This window comes from Carassius gibelio, chromosome A24 (assembly GCF_023724105.1).
Source record: "Carassius gibelio isolate Cgi1373 ecotype wild population from Czech Republic chromosome A24, carGib1.2-hapl.c, whole genome shotgun sequence".
Classification (NCBI taxonomy): Eukaryota; Metazoa; Chordata; class Actinopteri; order Cypriniformes; family Cyprinidae; genus Carassius; species Carassius gibelio.
The window spans coordinates 9,145,276-9,162,691 of record NC_068394.1 but is presented as its reverse complement, the minus strand read 5'-3'; the positions used below and the strand labels follow the sequence as shown (position 1 = coordinate 9,162,691).

Sequence of the window (17,416 nt, the reverse complement as noted above, 5' to 3'; positions counted from 1 at the left end):
TGCATTATCTACATAAATTATATTAGCACAAGGCTTAATTTTTGAAGAAATTGTTCACCCATAAATAAAATCTGAAATTTTCCTCAACGTCAGGCCATCTAAGATGTAGGTGAGTTTGTTTCATAATCGATAATTAGTATTACATCACTTGTTCACTAGCGGATCCTCTGCAGTCTGCAGTGAATGGGTGCCATCAGAATGAGATTCCAAACAGCTGATAAAAACATCACAATAATCCACAAGTAATGCACACAACTCTAGTCCACCAGTTAACATATTATGAAGTGAAAAACTATGTGTTTGTTTGAAACAAAACCATCTTTAAGGCATTTTAACTTTAAAATGACACTTCCAGCGAAATTATGAGTTATAATCCATAATATTGCTTTCTCAAGTGAAAAAGTTAAGCCCTTTTGATCATCTCACGTCAAAATCCACTGAACTGTTCAAACTGAACAGTTTTGAAACTGAATTGTTTTTTCTTGTAAACAGTGTTTGATCTGTGCATATTTCTCTACTGATTCAATCGAGATGGCTTTTTCAATGAAGAAAGCAATATTATTTATAGACAACTCATGTTTTAGCCAGAAACTATAGATTGAAGTTAGCATTTATCGGCTGTTTGGACTCTCATTCTGACGGCACCCATTCACTGCAGAGGATCCACTGTGAAGGAATTTTTTTTGGGGTGAACCGTTCTTTTACAATGGCTGTAATAATAAAGTTTTTTTTAAAAGACCTGTGAAAGGTCTCTCATCCCAAAGAGAGAGAGGTGCAGGGAGGATTTCAGGCCCTGGGTGCCATTTTTTTCCCCTCCTTGCCCTGTGCACCATAGGCTGAATTAGGCACAGACAAAAGCCTTTGTGGCCAAGCCATGAAAGGGCTATTAACCATGCTTCTGCTTCAGAGGCCAAGCCTGCAGGGGAACGGTCTCCCAGAATGCCTCTGGCCCAGCATGCATAATTCCCAGCATGCATTGCGCTCTCTCACCAATACCTCCATCAACTTCACAGCTTCATAATACAGATCAACAAACTGATATGTAGATGATGATATTATTATAAAGGTCAGGCTTTTCACATTCATTGCTCAAAGCATTGCTTGTAAGGCGTTTTTTTGTTCAAATAAATGTGCACGTGTGTGTGTGTGTGTGTGTGTCTTGTATTTGTGTAGTTGTGGAACAGTACTTGCAGTGTGGCAAGCCTGAAAGCACCATTTAATTGTGTGTATTTGAGAAGTGTGCATGTGTGTACTGTACACTTGTGCTTTTGGAGGAATTCTAAGAGTCTCAGGGTCTAACATTACTCGAGTCGACACAGGCACCATGACAACGACCCCCAGGCACTGAGTCTATCGCTGACCTTAGCAGCTGTGTCACTTCCTCAGTGTGACGAAACTAAGAATGAGCCGCTCTCATTGCCTCACGCCAGTACACTTAGTACTTAAAGAACACTGTTTACTATTTACTATTTACTATTTACTATTTAAACTCTTACCTTAAATATTTACAGCCAATAACTATAAAGTTTTAATAATTGCTCTAATTCTATGTGAATAGGGAAATCCACAACACAAATATAGAATCACTTTCAGATTTTTGTTTTATTTACTTTTTTTTCAGAACGAACGTTAAAACTTTATATTTATAGATGTCATCCTTGGTGTGAACGCACCTTTCCCACGATTAATAAACAACATAGTTATAGTTATCTTTAAAGTTATCATTCTTGGTTTGAACATCCCTTTAGAATGATTATTAAAACATTATAGTTGTAGTCCTTGGTGTGAATGTCCCTTTAAATGCACTTTTAAAATAAAACACAGCTGAACACTACATTTGAATTTCACTACAAATTGAATGATTCATTTTGTATAACATTATTCTAAATCAATGAAAAATGGTGGAACTAGACCATGCATGCAAAAATTACATCCTCTGAGTGGCATTATAAATGTGTTACAATTAAATTTAATGCGTGGGTATTTCATCTTTTTTACTTTTTATTTCATCAAATACAGTAAAAGAGTAAAAAGAGTAAGAAAAGATACGTTATAGCTTCAGCTGGGTTGTTCCCTGACAGGATAAACTGTCATACACAGAACTATACCCAACTATTAGTAAAAAGACCTCAAATATATTATATTTTCTTTATTGCAGCTTAGAAAAGTCATGTAAACGAACAAATTGTACAAATGTTAATGCATGCACACTACTGAAACATATAAATCACAAGCGAAACATTCCACAAAATCCTATTTCATGCTGGTACATACATAGTACGGCCTGCGCAAAGCTCTGTGATAATGTGCCCTGGCCTCTGTGACTCTTCATTTCCTGCTGTGTTATTGCTGTTATTATTTTTCTGGATGGGAGAGTATATGTGTGTGTGTGCACGATATGCTTTTATTGTTATTATTCCTTGTGTCGTCAAAACTGGGGCGTGTGTTGCCGTGGCGCAGTTGGATTGGATCGGCCTGTTAACTTTCTCCAGATGCGGCTGACTGCAGTAATTGGACCTGGAGCCCTTGAAATCCCAGTGTCGCTCGACTAGGCTCAGAGCAGAGGAATTGGAGGAGCATTTCAGAATAACCCTGACCTGGTCTGGCCTGGACTTAACTTGGGTTAATGAAATCAGGAATGTTTTCATTTGCATCCTGCTTGCAAAAAATAACAATGTGGTTTTAGCATTTTTGTTGCATGTTGCATTCTTCAATTGGCATGTATTTGTCATTGTGTCTCCTGTGTTTTTATGGGTTATTTTTTATTATGAATTATAAGGGCTTAATTTTTTGACAGAAAATATTGTTTGAAAAAAAAAAAAACACTTTGAAACTTCAAAAACGTCTTGGCAACTGACTGAAATTGGTTAATAGTTAAGTTAAGTTAATAATTTAACTAAAACTATTTAGACTTTAACATAGATAATACTAAAATAACACTTACTCTAAAATACATTCATACATGTATTAATTAACAACAAACAAACAGGATTAAAAACAAGATAATTTTATATATAATTAATTTTTCATTTTGGACCCTCTTGACTTTCTATAGACAAAAAGAAACATTCTTCAAAATATGTTCTTTTGCATTCCACAGAAGAGAGAGAATCATAAAATTTTGTATCAACATGAGGGTGAGTAAATGATGGCAGTATTTACATTTTTTGATGAACTATCCCTCACTCAACATTTCATTTTTAACATTGCTGGTCAGAAATAACCTATCTTTGACCGTTTTTTTGAACAATAAAGGACAGTGTTCAGTGTCGAGGGGCTGTGATAGGAGAATAATGTTTTGTCCATAATGGAAGACATCTGGTTTCCAGGTTAGATGTCAGGGGAGGTTAAAGTCTGCAAGATTTAAGGTGGACTGCAGAAGGTATTAGATGGAAGTAAAGACGTCATATGCTGGAGATTTAAGGTCTCTTCTATCCTTTTCAATTGGCGGACCTGGTTTTATCATCCGCATTCCCTGCCCTCCTACACAGAGTTCTCTATCTTGATTCCTGTCTCTCCTGTGCCGCCCCTCCCTGTCTTACCCTCACTCTTTCTCCATTCCTCCGCCCTTCACACTTCCTGGACTCTGGGCTTGCCAGACGGTCATAATTAACGAGGAAAACGATAGTCCCCACGGTCCTCTGGTTCTCCACTACACTGATGGTCCACTCCCATATGTGTGTCCTCCTTTGTGAATAAATGTAGCCTTGTGTCTGTGTGTATGGTTGTATACCTGAGTGAGTATGTGTGTGTATCTCCACTTTTGGACTAGGTTTCTTTTTTACTCAATGCCTCTTTATGTTCAGTGTCATCAATGGAGCATGATCTCACCCGGTACAAATAACAGGCTCGGAAAATTATTTCTCACAGAGCCTCATACACAACCTGGGAGCAAAAGCTCACACGCAAGCAAAATTACCTTCTTGACAAAGCATTCAATATAAGTGCCGACCATATGCACGCAGGGCACTCATGGTTTTTTTTTTTTCGTTTTTTTTTTCTTTTACAAATGTTTGCACAATACTTTAGCTTATAATGAAATTTGCACAAGTGAGTGTTTTAATGTTGTTTTTCAGGTATGGAGTTACAGTTTGTAGGTAATATACACATTTAACGACTGTTTTGAATATGTATGAATTGTGAATGTTCCTTTGTGTTGAGATATTTAAGTCCTGGCACGGAAACCAGTGAAATGCCATCATAATAACATCTCGGCACGATTTCCCGAGGCCCTGCATTGTAGAACAGAACGACCATTCCAGAGAAACTCGACTGATAAGAGCCCCTCTGATCTCTATCTGTCACTCATAGCCAGAGGCAGGGTTACACAGACCAGCACAAAGTCACCATCGTAAATAAACACTTGGAAACTAAATCCTATTTCTCTTACATTACCTCTTTATGACTTTCACTCTCTTTTTGCCTTACACACACACACATACACAAACACACTAAAAGTGTTAAATGAACATATAGAGACGATTAGAGACTGGTAGAATAGCCTGAAACACTTCCTAGACAAACATTTTGACTGATTACATTGTCACTGGAATTATTTGCTTCTCATCAATTCTCTTAACTTGTGGGGTCCCACAGGGCTCAATCTTAGTACCAATTTTGTTTTGCTATCCACACAATCCTTTTAGACCATTTCATAGATAATGACAATATCTTTGTTTGCTATCATTCTCACAATATGATAGAATATACAACATATATACACATATTTTTATACTGCTAATTACCACAGTGTGTAGTGTCAAGTAGCACCATTAGCAGCGACATTTCCACAATGATACCCTGCATGGGTTGCACAAACAGAGGTTGAATTCAACATGAAACTGAATTTGCAACCCATTTTATTGATATTATGTTGACTTTACAATGTTCATATCCAAAAGAAAAAGACCACACTCAATCAAATAATACAGTTCTTCTTCAGTTTGGCCACTGTTAGAGGAAGAAAACAGAAAGAGAGTAAACGAGAGAGAGATCAGAGGGACAAAAAAGGAAGTGAGAGAAGAGAGAGGGGTGTGTAATAAGATGTAAACAGTGATGTAAATATTGTGTTGTGCTCTAGTAACAGCTCCTTTATGAAGGCTGAGCAACAGACCGCTCAACTGTTTATTTTCCTTCCAGACGGACGAGTTCTTATCAAATAAGCAGACAGAGTTACAATGTGCTGTCCAACAACAGGCTTCACCCACACTCTGGTTCTGGCCAAATCTCAGTGTCACAAATCAATGCTGTTTCCCAAAACCACACAAAAGCCCATACAGACAAACAAACAAACACACACAAACAAACAAACACACAAACACACTTACAAGATACCTATTTTTTTAAAGGAGCCCATACCTAGCGTACAAGTATCAAGCATATAGTCCACATGATTTCAAACTGTTGCTTAAATGAAATCAACACTGTAATATGCAAACATATACTTACACAGAATTTAATTATGTTTTAATTCTACATCACTGAATTCAAATTTGATTCCTGTTTTGTACCTACCTCAATAAATAAGATTGGAAGAGCACACAACCTTCCTACACACAGAAATTATATTTATTGAAATCAGCTGCCACATGAAATGGGACTTTAATGAAAATAACCTCTTAATGTAAAAAAATTTAACTTTAATGTGCAAAAATTACTTTAACTGAGGGTAAAATATAGAGTTAGAATATGAGGTGTTGTTTTACCATAGCCAATAAAATTAAATGTAATTTACTATATAAATGTATATATAATAAATATATGTATAATGTTTCTGGGAGATGTATTTATTTTACACAAAAAAAAGTCCATAGGGTCCAATGTAATGTGTTAATATTAAGATATATATAGATTTTGTATAGATTTTTTACAGGTGTTTTCCCCATGTTTTGATTTATGCACTGTATATAATGTTGTGTTGGTTAAAGAAAATGTCTGTAAACTCAACAGAAAATGTCATGCTAGAAAACTAACAGTACCTTTTCTGTTTTTCATTATTTTAGTATATGACAGCATATTCTTTGTAACTATTTACTAAAAATCAAATCACACAGTTCCTCTGTATTTGAATTAAATTCAAGTGAAATGTTTTATTAAGTCAAATACATTTCAAGTTCATCAGTTCAACTGATGGACAACCCTTACACGCATAAATGAAACAAAATCAGTTGCCACACATATAATTTAATAGTAAATTATGAAAATGCAATTTGCAACATAGGAAACTTTAAATTTCCCAGTGTAACTCTTTAACCAATGAACAAAAAAAAAAAAAAAAAAAAGAGAATCACCATCACATTTCATATTTGTCTCCTAATTAAGATACAAGGATTACTGAACAAAGTAATTTTTTTTTTTACACAAATGACCCAGAACTCTATAACTCAAACATCATGTTCCTCACACACACCCTGATTCACCAAATCCTCTCCCAAACACACACATACACACTCTGTTGAGAATATGCATCAGTGCTGTCACAGTGTGACACATATCAGGTCTTTTCCATGTAACCACTGCAATCAGTGTAGAAATAACAGAATGATAAGGGATGAGAGATTGGAGGAGGTATTCATGAGCCTATCAGGGGAGCCGGCTGGAGTTTGATCTATGGGCTAAAAAGTTAAAAGGGATAGTTTTGGACTCCTTTGTACCATTACTCCCCCCTCCTCTGTCTTTTTCTGATAGGGCACCTAATAAGAAACACCTGGTACACAGATTTTGTCCTTAAAGGCTTGTAAAGGCACTTGCACATACTCAGAGCAATAGTTTTTTTCAGTCACAGTAAAGCGACATTTTAAATGTTATGAAATGCATTAATCCGACTGAAATATTAAAGTTATATTTTTTGCTTAGTCTGTCATAAAGTGACTGCAGCTTGGACATAAAGTAACCAGACAATAGCATTCAATGTTGTGCGCATACTCTGACAGATGCTAACAATCAGATATGGAGATCGTATCTCGTTTTGCAAGAACTAGTTTGATTATAACTATATACTTGTAAACAAGCTAAAAATGATTCTGCAACTCCCTGAAATGATTGGCTCTGATTGGTCAGTTGCAGGATTTAACAATATAGAGTGCAATAGTACCCATCCACTTTTTCAACACATTGGTTTCCAAAGTATTTTTTTGCATAGGGATCTCTCCGAAGTCTTTGTTAATGATTAGTAAGTGATAAACCAAACCAATCAGATACGAGGCGAATCACAACATTGCAAACTTTTATTTGAAGCCAAAAATTAAAAAATCAGACATAGATGTACTCATAAAGAACTACAATCAATGAAGCATTATGAAATTAAAAATGATGGAGAAATATGATTATTAAGTTAAGGATGTTTATTTTACACTGAAACAAAAACTTGGGATTTTATATTCAATCATAAATTGCTAGTTAACTTCACAAGTAATTGTCATGTAAAGTTTTTTTAAAAACATTTCTCAGCAGAATTATGGGTAATGTAGTTTTTAATTCTGCTCTTAAACATGATTATATATATATATATATATATATATATATATATATATATATATATATATATATATATATATATATATATATATATATATATTAGGGATGCACGATATTGGATTTTGGCCGATATTCGATATGCCGATATTTTCAAAATAATTTTGGCCGATGCCGATACCGATATCGATATATATACAAATATATACTGATATATTTAAACTTTAATTTTACTGAAGAGAAATCCATGTATCTCTTCTGTACTGATTCTACCATAAATTTATTATTTTACAAATGTAGACAGACATTCACATCTGAAAAACAGGTCAATTATTTCACTTGGAGAATATCGGTTTGGCTCATCGGCAGAAATATTCATATCGGCCGATACCGATAATGGTCATTTTAAGCTTTTATCGGCCGATACCGATATTGTGCCGATATTATCGTGCATCCCTAATATATATATATAGCAAGTGAATGAGACTTCTTTCTTGGCACACTATATAATTGACTTGTTCTTTTCCACATTCTTTTATACACATTTATTTGGTAACCAGACATTAAATAAGCAGTTAATATATAGTCTTCATCATAAATTATAACCCTACTCCTTTGTTTTCTTAAAATGGCCATTTGACTGCATATTATCTCCTACTTAATATATTCTATAACGTTTAAGTGTGTGAATACAAAACAACAGTGAATTTTTAATCAAAGTTAAAGAGTGTATATGTAGGTAAAAAGGGTTGCAACATGCATGTGATTATATAATCATCTGTTCACTGTGTGTTTGCATATTAACTTACACACACTAAGTTGTGAGAATAAATAAACACGCCACCGCCATAGCTCACGTAGCCATATTATCTCAGAAAAGACAAACTGTTTTTTTTTCCCACTGGTTTGATTCATACTATACAACTGATGTAACCCAAATTTTGACTTCTGTCATGTGTGCATTTGCTACGTGCTTAAAAGTACAGGACAGTCTGTTCCGAAGGCCTCAGCTGAACTTTAGACTTTAGAAGACTTCTGTATTAATATAGAAATAGAAAAACAAAAAGATGTAGATTTCCATCTAGTCTCACAGAACGTTTATGTTTTGCGCTTATGACGCTGTTTGTCTGAGTTTTGGCTTCACACGTCTGTATTTTGAGTTATTTTTGATCCTTGTGGGTTTTTGATAAGGGAGACAATACAGCCTGAGGTCTATACAATACAATATCTCCTGAGGTCTTTGCAACCCTGCATTTAGCTGAGCAACACCCAAAGGCAACAACTATCTGTTGATCTTCTAAAATGTGGAAGTTAAACTGGACTGCAAGGCTCATCTGGTATCTTTATATGGACCAGAGGCATATGACCAATGTCTTTCTATCTATTTGAGACATGACTTCATTTCTGGATCACGAGACTCTTTGCTTGAAGAGACTACATAAGGAGGTGCAAACCCCTCCTTCCTCTCTCTCTCAGACTGAGTTCAGCATAGACCCTTCTAGCTGGACTTAGTCTTTTCTCACCTTCTTTATCTTTGATTCCGGGCTCACTTGAATACTTTCAACTTCTCTCAGGTTTTATTCATCTCAGATATGATTATTATTATATTATTTGTTATTATATGAATATTAGTATAACTTTTGACTTTGGATATACAGGTATTGTTGTATACTTTGTATTATTATTTTTAACATCTTGATTACTTTTTAATATTATAATGCATTTTGTATTACTTTTAATTGGGCAGCATCCATCATACATGGATTGCTTTTAAAACTATATTAATTTTGGGATTCGTATTTTCTATATTTGAAGCTGATTTTAATACTTACTAATCTGTCTGCAAGTAATGAGTTGTATTCTCATTTCCTATATTCTTTGAATAAATTTGCATACTAAAATACCACCCCACCGTCTGACCAGAATTGAAGTCTCATTTTTTGCATCAGTTTTGGAGGCACCCGCTGGAGATCGTTGAAGTTTTCATTTCATTAAGTTTTGATGCAACGCAAGACAAAATAAAGAGAGGTGAGTAGCTCATCTTTTTCTCTTTATGGGCTTCTGTGGTGTTGCCTGCCGGGTCTAGGAGATATATCCGCAGACCCACCTCGTTCATTAATCTTGACTGCAGCAAGAGAACGAGCCTGGGTCATAGCCGGTGGTTTAACCGTAGACGGTGGTTTAACCGTATTTGAAAAATCAGCGCGCGCTGGGGGACGAGACGGCGATCCGCGGCATTAAATGTGTTGTTCACTATTGAGGGTTACTGGTAGTGTGGATAAATATCTGCGCTTTACATCCTGCGGGGTTACCGGGGGTGTATTGCGAGCACTTTTGGGTTAAACCGAAAATGCAACAGTATTTTGAGACACGCGCTGTGAGGGTTTACTTACAGCGTGCTGGTCGGGTCTGAATGCCGTCTCTTGTTTTTGGATATAGTCTCTGGGATTAGACTTGGCAGTTTACGACACAAACAGAACCCCACCTTGCGACTAAATTTAGATCAATAAATTGTCAGACGGTGCATTAAGTAAAAATAAGTAGAAATTAAGTAAAAATGGGTGGAAATTAAGTAAAATAAGTAAAGGAATTAAGTAAAATAAGTAAAGATAAATAAAAATAAGTAAAGATAAGTAAAAATAAGTTAAGATAAATAAAGAATTAATTTTAATTAAGTGTATCTGAATTGAATAAACCTTTTCCTTGTTGGATTTGTCAGCAAATGAGATAATGGCACCTGTTCAAATAAAAGAAACTCCAAATGAATATGTAATGTAGAAGAAATAAGACAGAAAATGGTTAAAGATGGATTTAGAGAGATTTCGGTTCCACGCAGATAGAGTGAATAGGTGTTGACCCCTTAACGGTCACTCACGTTTTTGAAGATAGACTTGAATTTGCATAATACAAACCTAAAATTTTACAATTCATGACCGAAAATATTTTGTAAACATGATTTTGATGTGCCATTTACATGGTAATGCAATGTCTGATTTTAAAATGGGATTTAAAGGATGAATTTTGAGATTTTATGTTTTCAAGTGATATATCACTTCTGATGATTTATGAAATGTGATAGAGAAAAAGGCAACGAGGAAGTCTTCTTTTGTAATGTAGATTTCTGAGGGTGTACTCTTGTCATAAATTAATTTTATTACTTTTCCTACATAGTCTTTTAACAAGAATATTGGTACAATATATATTTGAGAGTCTTGGACTTTTCTAATGGTATATAGTTTGTCAGGATTGGATTTGATTTGATTGTGGTGTGGTGTAGTCGGCGCAGGCGTCCCGTATTCGGGACGGGGTGACAGTTAACAGGTTGAAGGAAATTACTGATCACAAAGAACAGAAGAAATAGGCACGTGTTTTATGTTGTTTATGGATAAGGAAAGTCAAAGGGCTTTTGACAGACAGAAATGGTAGAATTGTACAGGTTTATAATTTAGCGCAAGCAGCTAGAGATGATACAAGATATGTGGGATTTATTAAAAATCTTGTAACAAAGGAGCCGAGAGCCGATATAGGCAAAGCTCCTAAGATTGATGACATTTATAACTGGCAGAAATGTAACAGATTTCTGAGAATTGTGAATACAGTTTGTTATTTCTCCTGGCAATTTGGAAGAGCTGAGGCTGAGTGGGGCAAATATGTGAAATTATATTCAAGGTTACCATGCTATAAGCAGGTGGCCAAGTGGGGGTCTATCGAACTATTGGTGTGCGTGATTTACCTAGCATTGTAAACACGCTGCCAATTATGAAATCTAACTGTACTAATTACAACCGCAAATGATTTTGCTACTTAATTTAACGAACTGCGTATTGAAGTACAGCATGTGATTGGATCGGGAATCCAAATTTTTACTAATGTAACATTGATCAGACAGGGCACTAACGAGCCCTTTGTTAAATATACTGAGCATTTCACATGAGCTTTGAAAGAGTTTGTTGCTACGAAAGAAGCTGTTGATTTGAAATCTCATATACTGTTACACACTGCACACGTGGGGAACCAGAGCTCAAGATATTGTTGACCAAACGAAAAGAGCAGATGATGCGATTGGATCGCCCTCTGTCTCTGTAATTACCTGTTATAATTGTCAGGAAACAGGCCACTACGTAAATAGGTGCCCTGAGCGAGATGGAGAGCGAGGGTTTTAAAAATGTTTAAAAAGGTTCCTCTTTTCAGCAACAGCGACGGCTACCAAAGTAGCCCCCCCCCCCCCTTCGGCTTCGCTCTGAAAATAGAGGTGATGCAGAGAAAAGGAAGTCGACATGCAGGCTCAGCTTAAGCTGCTGATGCCACAGGCTGACCAAAGCACTTGAGATCAGGATAGCTACATATTTATTTAGCTACTCCAATTTACATTTTACAAATAAACACATGACTCTTCGAGGATTATCTGATGGCAGTCTTTTCACACAGTCTCAATTAATTCCCTTAATAATTTATCCACTTAAGCAAACCCTTTCGGGTGCAATTCTGGGTTGGAGAAAGTCAAGTTGGCACTGTAGTGGGAATGGATATATTGGAGAAATTAGAAGCAGATATTTTATTAACTAAATCAAATAGTTAGTCAATTTTTGCCAGTTCCCATTCCAGTCGTCAGAAAAATTGAACTCCTAAATTTAACATTGGAGCTGTTACAGCAAATGAGAAAGAGTCTACTGACTCTCCAATGATACAATATTTTTCTGAGAAATTTTCAGATTTGTGGTCAACTTCTAAACTTGATGTTGGTCTTTGCAGAATTAAACCTCTGAATGTTTCAGGTCCTGCACCTCCTCCAGTATTCCAGTATCCTCTTCGGAGAAAAAGAGAGAGCGGCACAGGCAATTGTGACCCAGCTCGAGAAAGGGGTTGTGGTAAGATGTGCCTCTCAATGTGATTCACCTGTGGCCTGTAAGAAAGCCAGATGAGAGCTATAGGCTTACTATAGACTTTACCGCATTGAATGCTGTGACCACCAAAGCAACCCCATTGTTGCCAATCATTCAACCATTTTAAAAGAATCGTGCGTGCCGTCCGTTATAATTCAATATTGTGATGACATTCTTTTTGCATCTCCAAATAAGGTGCAGCATCTGAGTGTACTCACTCTCTTGTTGAGAGCACTTCAAGAGGCTGGCTTCCTTCTGAACAAACGGGAAGTACAGCTGTTTCAACCATTATTACATTTTTAGGTCAGAGTGTTGGTCGTGAGGGAGAAAGACCTCTTCCAGATCGGGTCATAACAATTACAAAATTAAAGAAGCCAACCACAATTACTGGTTTAAGATCATTAATGGGGCTATTTAATTTTAATCGGGTTTATTTCCCCGATTTTTCTGATTTGGATGAACCTCTAACCGAGGCTCTTAAGGGAGGCCTTCCGGGTGCTTCCCCTCTAGAGTGGACAGCAGACATGGCTGAGTCTTTCACTCTTCTCAAATCCGCACTAGCCTCTTCTCCTGCGTTACATGAACAAAACCGCTCCACATTTGGACACATGTAGGCCAGAATGCTTACAACTGTGTGCTGGGACAGCATAAAAGTGACAAAAGTTTTGGAACTGTTGGATATTATTCGATTGTGATTCCTTCTTCTATGAAAGGACAGATGCCGTACTTGATGGCGTTGGACTGTGCAGAGTGGGCATTGAAGGTCACTGAGCACATCGTCGGCTACAACCAGACTATTTTACATACCCCACATCGCTTTTTACGTTTGTTACCTGAAACAAAGGTGAAATCGATCTCAAATCAGCGACCTGCTAAGTGGGAAACTGCTCTAATGAGTCCTCAGCTTACTGTTGTTACAGATAACCGGACGAACCCTGCCTCCCTGATGGAGAACGAAGGGAGTGCACATGACTGTGCTGTGGTGGTTACTTGTGACAGAGGACATTTCGTCAGAAATTAGACATTTGCAAATGTCATGGACATGTTCGTGGATGGCAGCAGCTTTTATGAGGGGGAAACACGCTACACAGGTTGGGCGGTAGTAGAGGGGAGGATGGGCGAAGTCTTGGCTGAAGGGTCGCTACGGGGAGGAAGTGCTCAGATCGCTGAACTGCATGCTTTGAAAGCTGCTTTAAATTTTACACTTAAATTAACTGCAAGCGAAAATAGCTCCATTTATGTGAATATTTTTACTGACAGTGCCTACAGTTATCATGTAGTGCGGAGTTATGGCCCTGTCTGGAAACGTCGCGGTTATATGACCACCGCCGGTACGCCAATAAGTCATCAAACCATTATTAAAGAAATTCTTGAAACATGCAAGAACATTTCACCTAACAGTGTTGCGGTTTGCAAGGTTACAGGTCACAGTACTTTCAATGATTGGTGGGCAAAAGGAAACTCGCTAGCTGATAAGGCTGTGAGAGAGGCGGCCAAGGGTGCATCACTTGGAGAGGTAACTGCAATTTTCCCTGTTCATCCAAATTGTGCAGGATCAGAAACTCTATCTAAATTGTACACAAATGAAGATAATGAAATTTGTCAAAAAGGTTAGGAGCTATTTTAACTGAAGAAGGAATTTATGCTCTAAATGAAAAGGGTGTTCCACCCAGCGGATATTAATTGATCTATACCACAGGATTGCACACCAAGGGGTTCATAAAACTTATACTATGTTACAACAAACATGGTTTTGACCAGAGATTTTACAAACTGTGAGGGACAGACTGTCCAGATATATCCATCATTTACAAACAAAGCCACGATTATGAAGAGGTATGATATCATAAGCCACAGTCCTCGCCCGCGAGGACCTTTTACACATTGACAGGTAGATTTTATTTTTGTACCCTCTGATCATGGGTACACATCATGCGCATTTAAGGATGCCCATTCAGTGCCCTCAGCGTCCAAAATGCTGGAGACTTAAAGACTGCTGCATTTAATTTAACGGCTAAAATCCTGTACAAGTGGGGGACAAAGTAATGGTTCAGTAATATGGAAATTTAGGTCCAATGTCTTCCAGGTATGAAGGTCCTTACTCAGTGTTGCTGACTACTCCAACTTTTCTCTCTACTCATTGAAATCGAGCCAGGCTTGACTCGATGGAAGCATCTTGCACAAGTGAAGCCCCTGTTGCAGCTTGCTTATACTAACAATATCTCTCAATGCACAATAGATTTTCTTTTTATAGATTAAGGGTACCCTTTCTGAAATTAAGGTTGTAATCAATGTTCGTTTTCAACCTCTGTGAGGTGATTGAGGGTCTGACTTATGTCAGGAGTGTAATAATTGATTGATTCAATTATCGATTATTTATTTAGTGATTGTTCACTTGCTTCCAGAGAATCAAAATTAACCAAAATTCACCATATCTGTTCCTTAGGTTGTCAGTGATACCGTTTTCACTTTGAATTTGTCCAACAGGTGTAAGCTCTATCAGACGAATTGCTGCTAAGGACGAACAATGATTAATGATTAATTGTTTACTTCTCTTCAGGTTTCCAATGCTGAGTTCCCCTGGATCTAATGTATTTATTTGTTTATAAAATGATGAAATGAAACTGAAAACCATAATGTTTACATGTAACAATAGTGATTAATGTTGTTTTATCTGTCTTGTTGTGTCCTTGTTCGTGTGTGTGTGTAAATGTTATATGTAATGTTTGTCGCTTCGCTTTGGCATTATATGTTTGTGTGTGTGTGTTTGTGTTCGTGTTCTTTTTGTTTCCACATATTTCTGTTCCTACTACTCTAAAACTAAACAGGTATGAGTGCATGCTGATACGGACCTATCCTGCGTACATTTACCACACGACTGGTTCTAAGGGTGACCCTTTGGTGTGACTTCTGCAACAGTGCAGCGCATTGACGATTCGGGAGTGGTTGCTGTGCTCGTAGCTGGACATCAGTGTTTGATCCCAAGAACTGGACGCATCGTCATCACATCGCACGCTAACTCTACATCATCTGAGAGACTTGTGCTTTAATCTACCAGCTGATATATAGATTTACAAATCCCTACATCAAGATGCCTCACAAGATTATTGATCAAAAAGATTCTTTTACTCCTATTGCTATCAGCAATGATGAAGAAATGTATGAATTAGAGGTGAAGGGTAAGGAAAGATACAAGATGTTGAAAAAGATCAACGAAAGTTTGGAAATTTGCGACATGATACCCCAATCTGATAAGGACAAATATCTTAAGAAGCTACCCATTAAGAAGAGAAAGTATGATGATAAGTTTAGAGATGGAAAGAAGGGTATGCTGTAGTAAGTCCTCGACCCAGCAAAAGTCCAGGTGAGGTCAGGGGTCGGATGCTTTTAGTGCTCCTCGTCTGATCAGCTTGGTGAAGAATTCCTGTCAACTTTAACGCGGCTGGGGTTAAAGAGGTATCTACAGTCTACCTGAAAAGATTCATTCACTTTTATATTTCCTTTATGCTTACACGATTAAGTGCTTATCTGAAATGTTTTACTTACTTATTTTTCTGCATATGTATTTGTTACCTTTGACTATTATATATCTTATTTTCAAGGGAAAGGATTTTGGGTGCGAGTCTTTTTGTCAAGACTCGAGTGGGGGACTGATGTAACCCAAATTTTGACTTCTGTCATGTGTGCATTTGCTACGTGCTTAAAAGTACAGGACAGTCTGTTCCGAAGGCCTCAGCTGAACTTTAGACTTTAGAAGACTTCTGTATTAATATAGAAATAGAAAAACAAAAAGATGTAGATTTCCATCTAGTCTCACAGAACGTTTATGTTTTGCGCTTATGACGCTGTTTGTCTGAGTTTTGGCTTCACACGTCTGTATTTTGAGTTATTTTTGATCCTTGTGGGTTTTTGATAAGGGAGACAATACAGCCTGAGGTCTATACAATACAATATCTCCTGAGGTCTTTGCAACCCTGCATTTAGCTGAGCAACACCCAAAGGCAACAACTATCTGTTGATCTTCTAAAATGTGGAAGTTAAACTGGACTGCAAGGCTCATCTGGTATCTTTATATGGACCAGAGGCATATGACCAATGTCTTTCTATCTATTTGAGACATGACTTCATTTCTGGATCACGAGACTCTTTGCTTGAAGAGACTACATAAGGAGGTGCAAACCCCTCCTTCCTCTCTCTCTCAGACTGAGTTCAGCATAGACCCTTCTAGCTGGACTTAGTCTTTTCTCACCTTCTTTATCTTTGATTCCGGGCTCACTTGAATACTTTCAACTTCTCTCAGGTTTTATTCATCTCAGATATGATTATTATTATATTATTTGTTATTATATGAATATTAGTATAACTTTTGACTTTGGATATACAGGTATTGTTGTATACTTTGTATTATTATTTTTAACATCTTGATTACTTTTTAATATTATAATGCATTTTGTATTACTTTTAATTGGGCAGCATCCATCATACATGGATTGCTTTTAAAACTATATTAATTTTGGGATTCGTATTTTCTATATTTGAAGCTGATTTTAATACTTACTAATCTGTCTGCAAGTAATGAGTTGTATTCTCATTTCCTATATTCTTTGAATAAATTTGCATACTAAAATACCACCCCACCGTCTGACCAGAATTGAAGTCTCATTTTTTGCATCAACAACTCACTATGACCCACCACAGCAACACCCCCCATCAAATCCACACATGGCTCCAATAAGAAAAGTTACTTTTAGCAGTTTGCAATTTATTCCAGAATCTGATTACGGGTTTTGCATGTGATAGACGCTCTGGATTTATTTGGATGGAACGTGTATCCATAAACACAGGGCAACAACTTTATGGATTAACACTGTTTACTCAAACACCTCGTCATCCAAACTGGCCTTCTGTGAGCGTGTGTGAGTTTATGTGTGTATGCATGAGTATGTGTGTTGGTCGTGTTGATTTTTTACTGTGGAAGTGTGAGACTGCCATCATGTCCACAACAGCCCTGTGATTGCAAATGTTTCAAAATGGCGAGCAAGCAAGGCAAACACAGGCAC

At 36.9% G+C, this 17,416-nt stretch overlaps 1 long non-coding RNA gene across 1 annotated transcript; it reads left to right on the top strand.

Annotated features, from left to right (window-relative positions):
- The first annotated feature begins 9,078 nt into the window (after positions 1 to 9,078).
- LOC127946260 (uncharacterized) lies at positions 9,079 to 16,988 on the top strand. Its single transcript, XR_008151041.1, has 2 exons — positions 9,079 to 9,501; positions 15,185 to 16,988. It is a non-coding gene; the product is annotated as an uncharacterized LOC127946260 (long non-coding RNA).
- The last annotated feature ends 428 nt before the right edge of the window (positions 16,989 to 17,416 follow it).